The 17,916-nt window shown below is 47.2% G+C and overlaps 1 protein-coding gene across 1 annotated transcript in view; it reads left to right on the top strand.

Moving 5' to 3' along the window:
* LOC148530710 (uncharacterized) overlaps positions 1-17,916 on the top strand; it is a 108,390-nt gene that overhangs the window by 76,160 nt on the left and 14,314 nt on the right. The gene's annotated exons all lie outside the window — the stretch shown is intronic.

The raw sequence follows: 17,916 nt of genomic DNA, 5'->3' as shown, positions 1-17,916 counted from the left end.
AACAGATGAGCCAGTCAGCCCTTTACTTATGACACAGGCGCACGCTTGGCGCAACTTTGTTGATGCACATGCGGCTACAGCGCACACAAGTCACAAACACAGAAAAATATATATATATTTTTTTGGATGGAGCGCACTTTGTGGGTTACACTACCCTTCAACAGACGAGCCAGCCGGCCCTTTACTTATGACACAGGTACACGCTTGGCACTGCTACTTTGTTGATGCACGTGCAGCTACTGCACACACAATTCACAAACACAGAAAATTTTTTATTTTTTTTTGGAGCGCACTTTGGGGGTTACACTACCTTTCAACAGACAAGGCATCCGGCCCTTTACTTATGACACAGGCGCACACTTGGCGCTGCTACTTTGTTGATGCACGTGCGGCCTGATTCAGAGTCACTTGCTCTGAATCAGGGCCGGGCTTTTTTTGGGGGGGTTTGGCCTCTTGGCCGCTCGCATAGCTGTGGGGGACCACCCACAGCTATTGCGAGCGGCCATGATGATGGTCGCGATGGTAAAGACGAAACCCTTGTGGTAGGGTCTCGGGGCCGCAAGCCCCAGAGAGATTTTGGCTCTAACAGAGCCGGAATCTCTCCACTGACATCACTCGTGATGTCAGTGGGGCCGCCCCCAAATGGCAGGCGTTCTCATGGAAACGCCTCAATTTGGGCAGCCACTCCTCCGGCCCGCCCACCAAAGGGGGCGAGCTGTCACTCAACATCGACAGCTCGCCCCCTTTGGTGCGAGACCCGGAGTGACGGATTGCCCATCGCTAGCCGGGTCTTGCGCATGCGCACGACGGAGCCGGGTCTGTCGTGCGCATGCGCTGTGGGCCACCATTGACCTGGTTGCAAGTGCTCAGCGCTTGCGACCGGGTCTGAATCAGGCCCACAATTCACACAGAAAATTTTTATTTTTTTTTTGGAGCGCACTTTGGGGGTTACACCACACTTCAATAGACGAGCCAGCCGGCCCTTTACTTATGACACAGGCGCACGCTTGGCGCTGCTACTTTGTTGATGCACGTGCGGCTACTGCGCACACAATTCACAAACACAGAAAAAAATAATTGGTTTTTTTTGCACTTGGGGGGAGCACCCTTGATGGACAGATCACCCCCTGGACAGCACTACAGCACCCCTTTAGGACTACAGCCTTTATGGGACACTGCACAACACAGCCAAGCCAGCCCCTATGGACTTTGGAGTGGACACTATGGACAACTGACTGCACAACATAGCCCAGCCAGCCCCTATGGACAACAGCAACACAGCCCAGCCAGCCCCTATGGACAACAGCAGCACAACACAGCCCAGCCAGCCCCTATGGACAACAGCAGCACAACACAGCCCAGCCAGCCCCTATGGACTTTGGAGTGGACACAGCCCCTATGGACAACAGCAGCACAACACAGCCCAGCCAGCCCTAACTCCCACTCTCCCTCTTCACTGTCCACAGCCGGAGTGAAAAATGGCACCGACGCGGGGACCTTTTATTGAATCCAAAACCTGCAAGATCCGACAGTGGGATGATGACGATTTGCCTCGATATCAGAACCGAGTCAGGCGGGAAAACCCGAGCCAGACTCGGTTCCTGCCTCGGATCGGGGGGGGCTGGGGGGGTTCGGCTTTCATAAATCCGCGCCCGCTCATCCCATGTATATATATATATATATATATATATATATATATATATATATATTCACAGCCATGGCCAAAAGTTTTGAGAATGACACAAGTATTGGTTTTCACGAAGTCTGCTGCTTCAGTTTTTATGATGGCAATTTGCATATACTCCAGAATGTCATGAAGAGTGATCAGATGAATTACAATTAATTACAAAGTCCCTCTTTGCCATGACAATGAACTTAGGGCCTGATTCAGACCTGCTCGCAAGTGCATAGCGCTCGCAAGTGGGTCAATGGTGGCCCAGTGTGCACGCGTGCTGTGCGCTCTGCGCGAGCCCTGGAGCGAGCGCAAAAAGCACTCGCTCTGTGGCTCACTACAAAAGGGGCGGCTGTTGATGTTGATCGATAGCTCGTCCCGTTTTGTAGTAGTGGTGGGGGGGTGGCTTCACAAACGGAGGCGTTCCCAGACGAATGCCTGCCGTTTGTGGGCGGCCCCACTGACATCACCAGTGTCAGTGGGAGAGCTTCCACTTTATCAGAGCTGGAAACTCTCTGGGGTTTGCGGCCACGAGACCCTACCACAAGGGTCTTGTCGCAAGCCCGATGGTCGCGATGGTCTTGACCATCGCGACCATCATCCTGGCCGCTCGCAATAGCTGTGGGTGGTCAAAAACGCCCTGATTCAGAGCGAGTGCTCTTTCAGAGCGTCCGGCTCTGAATCAGGGCCTTAATCCCAACAACAACATTTCCACTGCATTTCAGCCCTGCCACAAAAGGACCAGCTGACATGTCAGTGATTCTCTCCTTATCACAGGTGAGAGTGTTGACAAGGGCAAGGCTGGAGATCACTCTGTCATGCTGATTGAGTCAGAATAACAGACTGGAAGCATTAAAAGGAGGGTTGAGCTTGAAATCATTGTTCTTCCTCTGTTAACCATGGTTACCTGCAAGGAAACGCGTGCAGTCATCATTGCTTTGCACAAAAAGGGCTTCACAGGTAAGGATATTGCTGCTAGTAAGATTGCACCTAAATCAACCATTTATCGGATCATCAAGAACTTCAAAGAGAGAGGTTCAATAGTTGTAAAGAAGGCTTCAGGGTACCCAAGAACATCCAGCAAGTGCATGGACCGTCTCCTAAAGTTGATTCAGCTGCGGGATCGGGGCACCACCAGTGCAGAGCTTGCTCAGGATTGGCAGCAGGCAGGTGTGAGTGCATCTTCACGCACAGTGAGGCAAAGACTTTTGGGGGATGGTCTGGTGTCAAGAAGGGCAGCAAAGAAGCCACTTCTCTCCAGGAAAAACATCAGGGACAGACTGATATTCTGCAAAAGGTACAGGGATTGGACTGCTGAGGCCTTGGGTAAAGTTATTATCTCTGATAAATTCCCTTTCAGATTGTTTGGGGCATATGGAAAAACGCTTGTCCAGAGAAGGAAAGATGAGCCCTACCATCAGTCTTCTGTCATGCCAACAGTAAAGCATCCTGAGACCATTCATGTGTAAGGTTGCTTCTTAGCCAAGGGAGTGGGCTCACTCACAATTTTACTTAAGAACACAGCCATGAATAAAGATGGGACCAAAACATCCTACAAGAACAACGACTCCCAACCATCCAAGAACAGTTTGGTGACGATGCCTTTTCCAGCATGATGCCATAAGGTAAAAGTGATAACTAAGTGGCGCAGGGAAAAAAAACATAAAAATTTTGAGTCCATGGCTAAGAAACTCCCCAGACCTTAATCCCATTGAGAACTTGTGGTCAATCCTCAAGAGGTGGGTGGTCAAACAAAAACCTACAAATTCTGACAAACTTCAACGGGTAAATTTACTAAGATCCGTGTTTGTCCCGATTTGTCCCGTTTTTCAAATAGGCTTGGATCGATCAAAAATGGCAGTTTTTTACACTTTTAAAATGGGGAATTTACCAAGGCCCTGGTTTTGAAAGGATTGTTTTGATTGATGGTGTATTTGGTCGATCCAGGATCCTGATTTGATGTCCCGATTAAAGCGGCCGAATTTGTCTTCCGAACAAGGAGGCTGCACATATCAGTGACATATGTGCAGAATGTTTGTTCTTTTTTTTTTTTAGGGTTAAATTTGTTTAAAAAAAATTGATGTGGGGTCCCCCCAAAAGGCTAACCAGCCCCAGACTTGCCAGCTTGTACTGGTACCTAAAACTATGGGGAACAAAACGTGTATGGTTCCACCGTAAATTAGGTACCATCACCAGGCTGCAGGGCCAGTCCTGGTTTTAATTATAGGGGGAAAAAAATTGCGTAGGGGTCCCCCTATGATTAAAACCAGCACTGGACCATTTCTAGCAGGGGGCTGATGCCACAGCCAGGGGAGCCCTTTCACCAGGTCCCCCAGCCGCAGCATCAGTCCTAACTGCTAGTCAGCCCAGGGATCATTGGGAAGTTGGGGACCCTCTCTCCAGGGCACCCCTGGCCTAGGGTGATAGTCTGGGGGTATTCCTGCCACCCTAAGGCGGTGGGTGGCGGGTTGATAGTGTATGTAGTGTGTAAAAAAGAGAATTAACAACATTGTATTTACAGTGGAACTACACTTCCCAGCAAGCCTCCCCCGCAAGCTGGTACTTGGAGAACTGCAAGTACCAGCATGCGGGGCATTAAGGGCCCGCTGGTACCTGTAGTTCACCTGAAAAGAAATGTGTAAAAAAAAAACCACAACACACACACCGTGAAAGTACAGTTTTAATTCATACATGCACACACACAGCAAGTACATTGGATTGGAGAGCTTGTACTTGCTCCATACAGCTGATTTCAAGATGGACCATCTCCATCTCTTTTTCTTCACGGTCTGCCTCCCACTGAGCGAAAGTCTGCAGCACCTGGAGATATTTCTCTTTTTACTTCACAAAACTTTTCAGTCAAAGAACTTTTCTCCACTTCACAATCTTTAAGCTTTACTTGAGTGGACACAATTAAAGAGTCTTTTTCTTTTAACACCAGAGCCATATCCGCAACTTTCACTTGCGTGTGCTCTGCATCACACTTATGTCTCTGGACACCTTCTTTCAATTCTTCCACTTCCTGCTGAAGTACCACACACACTTTTGCTGCAATTCAACAATATCTTGATCTAATACATCATGCTTTGCTAGGAGCCCCTCATTCTCATACTTTGTAACACATTTAAATGCTTCAGCCTCCTTAAGAAGTTCATATTCACCATGCTGCCAATTTGAGGTCTGTCTCTTTAAGAACTTGATGATTTTTAATTTCATCCTGTACAAATGCCATTTTCAAAGAAGACAATTCACTCTGTAATTTGTTTTCAATTTGGCACGCAAAAGCTTCTATTTTGTAGACTTGTCCTCCAATTCCCTTATCTGGTCACAATAGCGCATAAGTGTTTCAAGCCAAATTTCACACAGTCAACTTTTCCCATGCTGACATAGGGCCTGATTCAGACCCACTCGCGAGCGGCTGTCCGCTCGCAAGTGGGTCGATGGTCTGCACTGAGCATGCGCACGACGGAGGGAGCTCCGTCGTGCGCATGCGCCAGACGCGACGAGCGAAGGACTTTCCTTCGCTCGTTGTGTCTGATCAAAGGGGGCGTGCTGTCGATGTTGATTGACAGCACGCCCCCTTTGGTGGGCGTGCCTCCCTGACGGGGGCGTTCCCAAGGGAACGCCTACCGTCAGAAGCCGGCCCACTGACATCACTAGTGATGTCAGTGGGAGTGATTTTGGCTCTGATAGAGCCAAAATCACTCCGGGCCTTGCGGTTGAAAACCTCAACCGCAGGCTCCGGCTCGCAGTGGCGATGGTCACGACCATCAAACTGCACGCTCGTATAGGCTGTGGGTGGTGACCCACAGCTATACGAGCGTCCAGGAGGACGCTCCATAATTTTGGAGGGCGGCCCTCATTCAGAGCGTGCGCTCTGCTCAGAGCGTACGGCTCTGAATGAGGGCCATAGTCCTCTCCTAGCGGACCTTGCACCATACACTTACCACACACACTAACATTTTTAATCTGCTTTTTAAATGTCTCTTTGTATGGAATAACACTTTTTTACCCCATCATTTTGAAAGGATTCACCACAGAGGATTTCAAACAGCTTTAAATCACTTCCATGTAACAGACTTTCTTCACATTCAGACTGTAAACTCAAGCCCGGGTTTTCCATCTCTCTAGATTGAGAATGAACCTTTGTAGAAGGTCTTCTGCCTTTAGAATATTTATTTTAATTTCCCATAATTCTTGGCACAAAATACCCAAGAACAACTTGCTTTTGTTTTCGCTATATCACACATGGAGGGGTATTCAATATGAAACGTTAACTTCACTGTCGAAGTTAACGTTTCATATCGGAGTTTTTTTCTGCGTTAAGGTATGGTGCGCGCTCCCGCTTATCCCCGTATTCAATATAAAATTAACGAAAACAGGAAACTCCGAAGTTGGATTTGCGTAAAGTTACGAATTTTTCCTTAAAATAATTGTAAGACCCCCCTAAAGTTGTAAAAACATGGGGGAACACTATGGATACCCCTGTTTTAGCTTTTAATTGAAAGTCGGGAATTTTAAGTGGTCCCATCAAATTTGGGGTACATGAAAATGGGTACTAGCATATTTTTAAGTCCTTAAAGTAAGTTTTTAAAAATTCTGCATTTGTGCACCTGCCGCTATAATTCTATTCTAGAAAACACCTGCCGCATACTTGCAGAATAGCCCTGAACCTATTTCCCTATTCTTAAACAATTTTTTCCCATTTTTTTTTTTCACCCCAATTTTTAAATACATTTTTTGGGGTGTCCCTATTTTTTTAAAAAACTTTTTTTGACAGTTATTTTTTAAATGTCATTCCCAGGGATGCAGGCTATTTTTTTTAAGCCTGCACCCCTAAACCCCAATTCTGCACTTTTTTCGACACCTATTCAATGGTGAAAACTTATCCTCGTTTTTTAGCAAAGACTTTTCAAAACTGCGATAAGTCTTTGAAATTGAATACGGTGTAAAACTAAAACCAGTGATATTAACGCAAAAAAGTTAAAAAGTGCGATACTAACGCAAAAAACGATGTTATCGCACCCATATTGAATACCCCTATTTGTCTTCAAAAGTATTTTCCACACAGCAAAACATTTTTCTTCATGTAGCATTACAATTAACAGCATGTATCAAGCAGTCTCAACAATCTTTCAATAGGAATCTCTACTCCCTCAGTACCACACCTTGACTTAATGAGCTTGATTTCAACAGAATAAACCACACAATTTCTTTTAACCCTTTCAATGCTGAGGAAAGTGCACATTTCTCTTCACAGACATTATACCCTCTCTTTAAGGGTGCAGCTAGTCTGCCAATAAAATCTCAGCCTGCTTCTCTGCAGGTCTATCACCGGCTCCAGCCGGGCTTGGCTGCCACGACTATACAAACAGTCAATCTTGGTGGCCTTCCCTGTATCCTACAGGTATAGACCCTGGCTTTCTCAGCCTGCAGCCCAGCTGCTTCAATGTCACACAGTCTGAGAGGTTTGTGGTCCCCACTCCCTCCTGCAGGTCTGGACTCAAGCTTCACTGGGTTCTCTGGCTGCCACAGTCCCACTTGGCCTGTCTCCAACCGCAGCCTGACTGGTCTGCCTTCTCATCAGCCCACATCTGAGCTCCCTCCACAAGGCAGCCATTACGCATCTTCCCAAAATCCTTTTCTCCTCTGTGAGGGCAGATCTCTCCTGCCCCAAAAAGAATCTGCTGCTCACCAGCGCCATCTCTGGTGATACAGCCACAAAATATATATATATATAAATATATATGTATATATATATACTGTATATACAGTCAGGTGCATAAATATTGGGACATTGACAGAATTTTCATATTTTGACCTCTATTCACCACCACAATGGTTTTGAAATGAAACAAACAAGATGTGCATTAACTGCAGACTTTCAGATTTAATTTGAGGGTAATTACATCCAAATCAGGTGAATGGTGTAGGAATTACAACAGTTTCTGTATGTGCCTCCCACTTTTTAAGGGGCCAAAAGTAATGGGACAAACTAAACAATCCTAAATCTAACTTTCACTTTTTAATACTTTGTTGCAAACCCTTTGCAGGCAATTACAGCCTGAAGTCTGGAACGCATAGACATCACCAGACGCTGAGTTTCATCCCTGGTGATGCTCTGCCAGGCCTCTACTGCAAATGTCTTCAGTTCCTGCTTGTTCTTGGAGAATTTTCCCTTCAGTTTTGTCTTCATCAAGTGAAATGCATGCTCAATCAGATTCAGGTCAGGGGATTGACTTGGCCATTGCATAACATTCCACTTTTAGCCTTAAAAAACTCTTTGGTTGCTTTTGCAGTATGCTTCGGGTCATTGTCCATCTGCACTGTGAAGCGCCGTCCAATGAGTTCTGAAGCATTTGACTGATTATGAGCATATAATATTGCCCGAAACACATCAGAATTCATTCTGCTGCTTTTGTCAGCAGTCACATCATCAATAAATACAAGGGAACCAGTTCCATTGGCAGCCATACATGCCCACGCCATGACACTACCACCACCATGCTTCACTGATGAGGTGGTATGTTTTGGATCATGAGCGGTTCCTTTCCTTCTCCATACTCTTCTCTTCCCATCACTCTGGTACAAGTTGATCTTTGTCTCATCTGTCCATAGGATGTTGTTCCAGAACTGTAATGGCTTTTTTAGATGTTGTTTGGCAAACTCTAATCTGGTCTTCCTGTTTTTGAGGTTTACATCTTGTGGTGAACACTCTATATTCACTCTTGTAAAGTCTTCTCTTGATTGTTGACTTTGACATATATACACCTACCTCCTGGAGAGTGTTCTTGATTTGGCCAACTGTTGTGAAGGGGTTCTTCTTCACCAGAGAAATAATTCTTCTGTCATCCACCACAGTTGTTTTCCATAGTCTTCTGGGTGTTTTGTTGTTGCTGAGCTCTCCGGTGCGTTCTTTCTTTCTAAGAATGTTCCAAACAGTTGATTTGGCCACACCTAATGTTTTTGCTATCTCTCTGATGGGTTTGTTTTGATTTTTCAGCCTAATGATGGCTTGCTTCACTGATAGTGACAGCTCTTTGGATCTCATATTGAGAGTCGACAGCAACTGATTCCAAATGCAAATGTCACACCTAGAATCAACTCCAGACCTTTTACCTGCTTAATTGATAATTAAATAACGAGGGAATAGCCCACACTTTTGGCCCCTTAAAAAGTGGGAGGCATGTATAGAAACCGTTGTAATTCCTACACAGTTCACCTGATTTGGATGTAATTACCCTCAAATTAAATTTGAAAGTCTGCAGTTAAAGCACATCTTGTTTGTTTCATTTCAAAGCCATTGAGGTGGTGAATAGAGGCCAAAATATGAAAATTCTGTCAATGTCCCAATATTTATGCCCCTGACTGTATATATTAGAAATGAGCGTGTTCGGATTCCAGAGTTCCAAACCCACCCGAATTTAGCATAAACGAGTCGGTTCCAAGCAGGCTCGGAGTTTCCCCCCTTACTTGGATTTCAAAACTGAGGCAAAACAATAGAGTCTGAAATCTCGCGGTTCGTGAGCCTTCGTCTCTATGATCAATGTAGTATATAAGGGACCACGCGACGGACGCCATTTCACTCCGGCTGTGGAGACTGAACAGGGAGGGTTGGTAGTGTAGGACTGGGAGAGGTGCTGGTGCTATCTGCTGTGTCCTGGGCTGGTAACTGCTGATCCATTCTGGTCTCTGGTCATGGTGCTGTCACTGTGCTGTCTGCTGATCCATTCTGGTCTCTGGTCACGGTGCTGTCACTGTCACTGTGCAGTCTTCTGATCCATCTGGGCTGTCTGCTATGTCCTAGGCTGGTGACTGCTGATCCATTCTGGTCTCCGATCACAGTGCTGTCACTGTCACTGTGCTGTCTGCTGATCCATCTGGGCTGTCTGCTGTGTCCTGGGCTTGTGCTGTGTCCATCTCTGGGTCCAATTTCTGGACTCCACAAAAAAAAAAAAAAATCTAAGTGTCTTTCATATTTTTCTGTTTGTGCGTGCATGTTAGGCTTAACCGCTGTAGCGCACAAGATCCAGCCCAACTCCAGTCGTGCTAAAAACAAAAAAAAATCAATCAAAGTGTCTTTTATATTTTTCTGTGTGTACGTGCGTGTTAGACTTAACCGCAGTAGGGCACAAGAGCCAGCCAGCAATGCAAGTTGCAACCTTGTGCTGCCCGACTCCAGTCGTTCTCCAAAAAAACAATAAAAGTGTCTTATATTTTTTTTCTACTGTGTTCTGTGTTAGGCTTAACCACAGTAGCGCACAAGAGCCAGCCAGCAACGCAAGTTGCAACCTTGTGCTGCCCAATTCCAGTCGTGATCAATCGGTGCTCTGGACCCAAGTTCTTCTGGAGCTGACAAAAATTAAAAATCATTTCTTTTTTTCTAATATTTTTGTGTGTGTGCACGACTGCACGTGTGTGAATTTTTTAACCGCACCTTGGCTACACTATTGGTGATTGTGACACTGCTTCAAGACTGCAGAAAATATAGAGAGCTGTCACATGACAGGAGAGCAAGGCCAAGAACCACATGTTGTAGCTGCCACCAGCAGTGCAAGGCCGTCAACTTCCTCGTCCTCTATGAAGGCCCATGCCCCAGGGCTTAAGTCACGCCATCGATATGGTAAAGCAAGTTTTACCGAAGTTAAGTAAAAAAAATTTAAAGGATATTTGCCTTCAGCTAAACAAAAAATTGGCAATATGCAATTCACTACACAAAGTGGAAAGGAAAGGAAAGGAAAAAGCCTTGGCCTTTCTTTATGAAGACTGCTGATAGCCCTTCTGCTAGTCTGCTTGTAGTAGTAGTGGTGGTGGTCCAAATAAAAATGTGAAAGTTGTTAAGACAGCTCCGGGAAAACCAACTGTGTGCCCTGAGAAATCAAAATCACAAATCACAGAGAAGAGTGCAAGTGTGTCCGCGGTTGCCATGTGTGAGCCCGACCTAAATACTAGTGTACTGGAGGATCCTCCAAGTTCCAACATTTGTTTGCCCTCTGTAAATGTGGGGAAGGACAGTCAACATCTTGCACACGTAGTCATTGAAGATGCTTCTGTGGAATTGCACATGGAGGAGGAGGATATTTTGGTAGTTGAAGGCGCTAAGGATGTTGATGATGAAGATGTTGGTGATGAGGATGTTGATGCCGAGGATATCCTTTGTGTAAGTAAGGCAACAGCTATTGCCCATGGTTTGAAAAAGCCAAAGCCCATTGTTGTCATGCCGAAACAAAAGACAAAAAAATCTACTTCTCACGTGTGGAATTATTTCTCCTGATCCGGATAACAGTTGTCAAGCCATATGTGCCCATTGCCATGCAAGAGTAAGTAGAAGGAGGGACCTAAACCACCTAGGAATCTCCTCCTTGTTACGTCACTTGGTGCGCATTCATCAAATATCAAAGTGTACGTTGCCAAGTTCCAAAACTCAAAACGTAACAAATCCAGTGTCACCTACCTGCTCCCTCTCTGTGAGATCCAAGCGCCTTCGATCTCCAACACCAACACCTGCATCATCAACATCCTCATTCAACGGAAGTAGTCCTGCTGCATCCAATGTTGGTATTCAAAGTAAGATTGACTCCTCTCCTATCCGTGATTCCTCAAAAGGATCCTTGATGACTACGCCTGTTGCTGCTGCTGTTGCTGTCAGTGGATCTTCATCCCAGAAGGGGACCAGGAAGAAGACTACTTGTAGCGTATCCTCCAGAAAACAATTAACTGTCAAACAATCGTTTGCAAGGGCAAACAAGTATGACAGCAATCACCCATTTGCACAGCAGATTACTGATGGCATAACAGCTATGCTGGTATTAGATGTGCATCCAGTATCCGCCATTACTGCAGTGGGTTTTCAACAGTTAATTAAGGTCCTGTGTCCTCGCTACCACATCCCTTCGAGATTCTACTTCGCTAGAACCGGAATTCCCAATCTGTACAAGGACATAAAAAAAACCTTATTAATGTCCTCAGAAATGCCGTTGTACCCACTGTCCATTTGACCTCTGATATGTGGACAAGTGGGACAGGGCAAACTAAGGATTACTTGACTGTGACAGCCCACTGGGTAGGTGTATTGCCTACAACAGCAACATCTCCCAAAAGACAGCTGATACAGAGGCAGGCTACTCTTTGTATAACTGGTTTCACTAAGAGGCATACTGCTGAGAATGCCTTAGAAAAACTCAGGGAAATCATTGCTAAATGGCTTACCCCACTTGGACTCTCCTCGGGATTTGTGATTTCGGACAATGCCACCAATATTGTTAGAGCATTACATGTGGGTGAATTCCAACACGTCCCATGTTTTGCTCTCACAATTAATTTGGTGGTGCAACGTTTTTTAAAAACTGACACGTTTGTGCAGGAGATGCTCTCGGTGGCCCGCAAAATATCCGGACATTTTAGACATTCGGCGACCTCTTGTCGAAGATTGCATGACCAGCCGGTACTGTTAAATTTGCCCTTCCATCAGCTGAAGCAAGAGGTAGTAACTTGGTGGAATTATACCCTCTATATGCTTCAGCGGATGGAGGAACAGCAAAAGGCCATCCGGGCCTATACAACGGACTATGACATAGGCCGTGGAGGGGGAATGCACCTTACTCAAGCGCAGTGGAGAATAATTTCCATGTTGTGGAAGATTCTCAAACCCTTTGAACTTGTCACACATGAAGTTAGTTCAGACACTGCCAGCTTGAGTCAGGTCATTCCCCTCATCAGACTTTTGCAAAAACAGCTGGAGAAACTGAAGGAGGAGCTGAAATGGAGCGATTGTGCAAAGTATGTCGGACTGGTGGATCAAGCCCTTGATTCACTTCACCAGGATCCAAGAGTCGTCAATCTATTGAAATCTGAAAAATATATTTTGCCCACCATTCTGGATCCTAGGTTTAAGTCCTACCTTTTTTCCAACAGACCAGAATCTAAAACTATGCAAAGAGCTGTTGGTCAAAAAATTGTCAGCTGCAGCTGCATGTGAAACACCATCATCTCCTCCTTCAGTTTCAACAGCTGCCAGAAAAAAACTCAATTTTCCTTACAGAATGCCTCCTTCAGTTTCAACAGCTGCCAGAAGAAATCTCAATTTTCCTTAAAGAATGCCTGCTGGTCATGCAGATCTTTCACCAAAAAATTACAGCAGTTGATCGATTATCGGCCATCTGCGCATGCTTCTAAGTCGCACAGCGCACGTGTCAAAGTTCATTACTGTAGTCACTCGCAGCAACTTTTTACCCACAGTGTGATTGACAGGCAAGGACCTTTTGGTGGAGGTAACAGCGAGTGGCAGTGAAAACGCAGGCGTGCCACAGCCAATTTCAGGGAGGGTCGAGTCTGCGACTGTGATCCCGTACAAATTAACAATGGCATCTCAGTTCAGGTAGCCATTATGCACAGCCATAGGGTTAAGGGGCCTATCCACTAGGCGACCTGACACACTGAACGACTAGCGTTCAGACCTTCAGGTTGCCGAGGTGCGGTGCCCGCATTGAACGGCGTTCACTGAACGTCATTCAGTGCAGGAGCCCGATCTCCTATATCTGAACATGCCGAATCTGCCAATCGTCGTCAGGTTGACGGGCAGGTTCAGTAGATAGTCGGGGTCGACAAGGACCCAGCATGCACGCACATAGCTGGTCCTTGCCGGCTATCCATTACACGTCTTTCTGTACGATGCGACCAAAACCTCCTGGTTTTGGTCGGATCGTGCAAAAAGTTGTGTAAGGGATAGGCCCCTTTACTCGATAGACGATAATAGATGGATCTGTGGATGCAGACACTTGGATATGCAAAGCCGCAGGTGAGCATTTCAATACATATCATGGAAGCTGCGGCATTAGCATATTTTCACAATGATCTGCGTACACATTTGCAGGAGCGACGGCAATAGCGTACAACTCTAAATCACGCCCAGTATCCTTGAGGAAAAACTAAAATGTTTTGAAACGTTGGCGTAACCCTGTTGCGAGATTTGCTATCTATGATAAGATTGGCTTTGGTGCAGGATACACTATGCTTAGTTCATCATTTCCTTACTGAGCACTACTTTTGGAAAGTTGACGGGTCTCTGGCCCTGATCCAGAGCCGGCCGCTCTGACAGAGCGCTTGCTCTTAATCAGGGCCGTCCTTCTTAATTTTTAGAGCGGCCTCCTGACCACCCACAGCTATAGCGAGCGGCCAGGAAGAGCCGAGAGCACTCCCACTGACATCACTTGTGATGTCAGTGGGGCCGTCCCCAGACGGTAGGCATTCCCATGAGAATGCCTCCGTCTGGGCAGCCACGCCCCCGGCATGCCCACCAAAGGGGGCGTGCTGTCACTCACCATTCACAGCACGCCCCCTTTGTAGCGAGACCCGGAGCGATGGCTTGCCCGTCGCGAGCGGGTCTGAATCAGGCCCTCTGTTGGCTGGTGCGCCGTGATAGTTGTTCGCTGTTTTAACACTGTTTTTGCCAGCTTACCTCACCATGCTGGTGTTCCTTGCTGCACTTACAGATATGTTACAGGCTGCTACACCGAGTCAATCAACATATGGTATGCTGCATTGACATGTACTGCACAGGCCGCCATGCCAAGCTATTTGATCTGCTGTATTTACAGATTAATTGAATTGCTCAGATAGACACCCATTACTTAAGATGCCCAAAAAAACAATTGAATTCCCCCTAATGTATCATGTTATGAGATGCCGACCTCCACGCTGTATTTCCAGTGGGCTCTGGTGGTGTTTGGTGTTTCCATGAATGTTTATCATATCGGGGTGCTTGTCATGGTTACCATGAGGGTTTATTGCCTATAATGTTATTTAGGAGCTTCCAATGAGGGCTCAGCACATCCAGCTGTGCTCAGGAGGTGATGTTCTTTACTCAATCAATTGCCTTTTGGCCGATCACACCCCCACCATGCTGGTCAAACTCCCTGTGGCAACACACAATAGGTCCTTTATAAATTTCAGCTCCAGGCCCATGTGGATCTTAATCTGGCACTGAACATACCACACTATGGAGACAATTTATTTTGCTCTAATAAGATTGCAATAGTCAGTTCGGTGCAGTGGCGTAACTTCATCCCAGGTGCCCGGAGGCAAGATAAATGTTGGTGCCCCCCCAATTAAAGTTAACCAACCCCCCAGCACCTATGCCGGCCCCAGCTGCCGCCACCCCCTATGCAGTTCCCCGAGTAGTGATCCCCCTGTGCAGTGCCCTCTGTAGAGGTCCCCCTATGAAGTGCCCCCCTATGTAGTGCACCCCAGTAATGGTCCCCCTATGCGGTACCTCCAGTAGTTGTCCCCCTATACAGTGCCCCCAGTTGTAATGCCCTTGTAGTGCCCCCAGTAGTAATGCTCCCTGCAGTGCCCCAGTAGTAATGTCCCTTGAAGTGCCCCCAGCAGTAAGGGTCCCTGTAGTTGTAGTGCTCCCAACAGTGCCCTCAGTAGTAAGCCCCCTGTAATGCCCCCTGTAGGGCCCCCAGTAGTAAGCCCCCTGTAGGGTCCCCCAATAATGCCCCCTGTAATGCCTCCAGTGGTAATCCTCCTGTAGGGCCCCCATAGTGCCCCCAGTAGTAAGCCCCCTGTAATGCCCCCTGTAGGGCCCCCAGTAGCAAGCCCCCATAGTGCCCCCAGTAGTAAGCCCCCTGTAATGCCCCCTGTAGGGCCCCCAGTAGCAAGCCCCCATAGTGCCCCCAGTAGTAAGCCCCCTGTAGAGCCCCCCAATAATGCCCCCTGTAATGCCTCCAGTGGTAATCCCCCTGTAGGGCCCCCATAGTGCCCCCAGTAGTAAGCCCCTGTAGTGAGCACCCCCCCCAGTAATGCCCCCTGTAGTGAGCCCCCCAGTAATGCCCCCTGTAGTAAGCCCCTGTAGTGATCACCCCCCCAGTAATGCCCCCTGTAGTAAGCACACCCCCAGTAATGCCCCCTGTAGTAAGCCCCTGTAGTGAGCACCCCCCCAGTAATGCCCGCTGTAGTAAGCCCCTGTAGTGAGCACACCCCCAGTAATGCCCCCTGTAGTAAGCCCCTGTAGTGAGCACTCCCCCCCCCCCGCCGTGCGCACACACACACAAAAAAAAAACCACTTACCTTCATCCCAGCTCCAGTACTGCTGCCTTCCGTCCCCGGCTCCTGATCCTCGGAACTATGGGAGTGACGTCATTCCCATAGTGCACTGCGGGATCCAGAGCTCAGGAGTGAGCTCCGGCTGCCACTGGCGCCGGGGAGAGAAGGAGCCGGGCGCCCTCTGGTAACACACTCAGCGGGTGCCTGGCAAATGGAGGGTGCAGGGGGTGTGAGCGCACCCCCTGCACCCCCGTAGTTACGCCACTGGAGGTGGAGCGCCGATCAGCGGCGCTCCTTCTTCATGTAGCTGCTCAGCAGTGGCCGGCCCGGATGACAATGGAGCCAGGTGGCCCTTTCAGGGCTGGTGCCCGGCGGCAAATGACTCCATTGTCTCCGGGAGTTCCGCCACTGGTTCGGTGCTATCCTGGTTGTATTGGGGAAGAAGGATAGAAGTTGAAGGCTATCTCCCGTGGGAACCCTATGACTGCGATCATAAGAATGTTGTGATATGCTTAACATACAAGTGTATATACGGTACGCATATATAGTACACCATATGAGGTCTTGCTGTTTAAGTAATTCCTACACTATCAGGCACTGGTCCTTGTCCCTCTTTTCTCATCCTTAGACACAGTCCGACCTACCAATCGGTTTTATTTAAGGATCAAGCAGCCACCTGTCTGGAAAAGGGGTATAGTGTGACCTTATATTTAAGGAGGGAGTAATACTTCCCAATTGTGATATCTTCCCATCTGATTAAGGAGATATATACTCAGTAAAGAGGCAGCGCCACAGGTCTACTATATCTTCTATAAATATATATATATATATGAACAAGTGACCAGGCAGCACTCCACGGACTTAAATAAATAGACATAGGATCAAGGCTTGAAGAAAGATGAATTAAAACATCTGAAACGTTGCTTTAACTACTTGATCCTATGTCTATTTATTTAAGTCCGTGGAGTGCTGCCTGGTCACTTGTTCTTATCTAAGCCTGCACATATGTGTGGGTTTCTCTGGATTTTTTGCACCCCGGCTGCTGGAATTCTTAGAGGAGTGCCGATCAACAAAATCGTATATATATATATATACTGTACATTAATATATTTATATACTGTATATTAATATATTTATATAGAAACCCCCAACCCCCTCCTGCAAGAAAAATAAAATCGTTAATTTTCGTAAAAAATTAGCTGAACTTGCTCTGAGACCCCGGCGGAACCCTGAGGTCTAATTAAGCAATTGGAAATCTCAAATTAGCTTAGGGCCTGATTCAGAGCTGCTCGCAAGCGGCCGCCTCGTTCGCTATGAGCGATGTTCGCACAACTGCGCATGCGTATGGGTCGTAATGCGCATGCGCCAACCAGTCATTGCGGTCGGAAATCGTGCGCTCGCAAAATAGCGAGGGGCTGCTAATTTGATTGACAGAATGTACCGTTTGTGGGTGGTAACAGGGGAAGGTGCTTGGAAACGGGAGATCCGAACGCAGGCGTGCCTAACGGTAAAAAGGGCGTTTAATGGGAGTGCATAATTAGTAAAGGAGCGTCATCGACCACGTCACTTGGTTGTCTTTTAGCCTGAACTGCTCGCAGTGATAGCGGTAAGAAAAACCTACCACAAGCACTGCGAGCAGTTCAGATGCCTTTCGATGTACCCGATTAATCAAATAAATACCGGAGATGACGTGTGATGCGAACGTCAAAGGGGCGTCTTTACAAAATAGCAAGCGCATTTTTCGTTCGCTCGCTCAGACATAGAGGTGTCAACAAACCGCCCCTTTTTTAGATCGACCGTCCACAAATAGCGTCTGGCTCTGAATCAGGCCATTAGTCCTTAAGTACTCACTTTTGCATCACTTTCTTCTGCATCAGTCGGGAGCCGCTGGGTATGTGTGTGTTTGTAAGTGTGTATGAGTGAGTGTGTGCCATGCTTGCCGACATTCTGGCAGTCCCCTCCGGGAGGGATCAGCCAGGTCGGACAAGCAGGGGGGCGTGGCGCGGTAGAGGGGGGTGCTGCCGAGGATTCTACCTGGCAATGGGGGAGGAGTGGGGGGGCGTGACCACAGAATTGAATAATTTTGGTACCGCCCCCACTACACAATGCTGAGATTTTTGCCATTGTGAAGCAGGGAGCGGGGTTATGATGACGCGATTCAGCGCAAATTGCATCATCGGCCCCACAGGGGTTTGTCT

Source organism: Taudactylus pleione, unplaced genomic scaffold, assembly GCF_031769625.1.
Source record: "Taudactylus pleione unplaced genomic scaffold, aTauple2 ptg000085l, whole genome shotgun sequence".
NCBI classification, from domain to species: Eukaryota; Metazoa; Chordata; class Amphibia; order Anura; family Myobatrachidae; genus Taudactylus; species Taudactylus pleione.
Note: the sequence above shows the minus strand (reverse complement) of the source record. Positions and strands in the feature narration are given on the sequence as shown.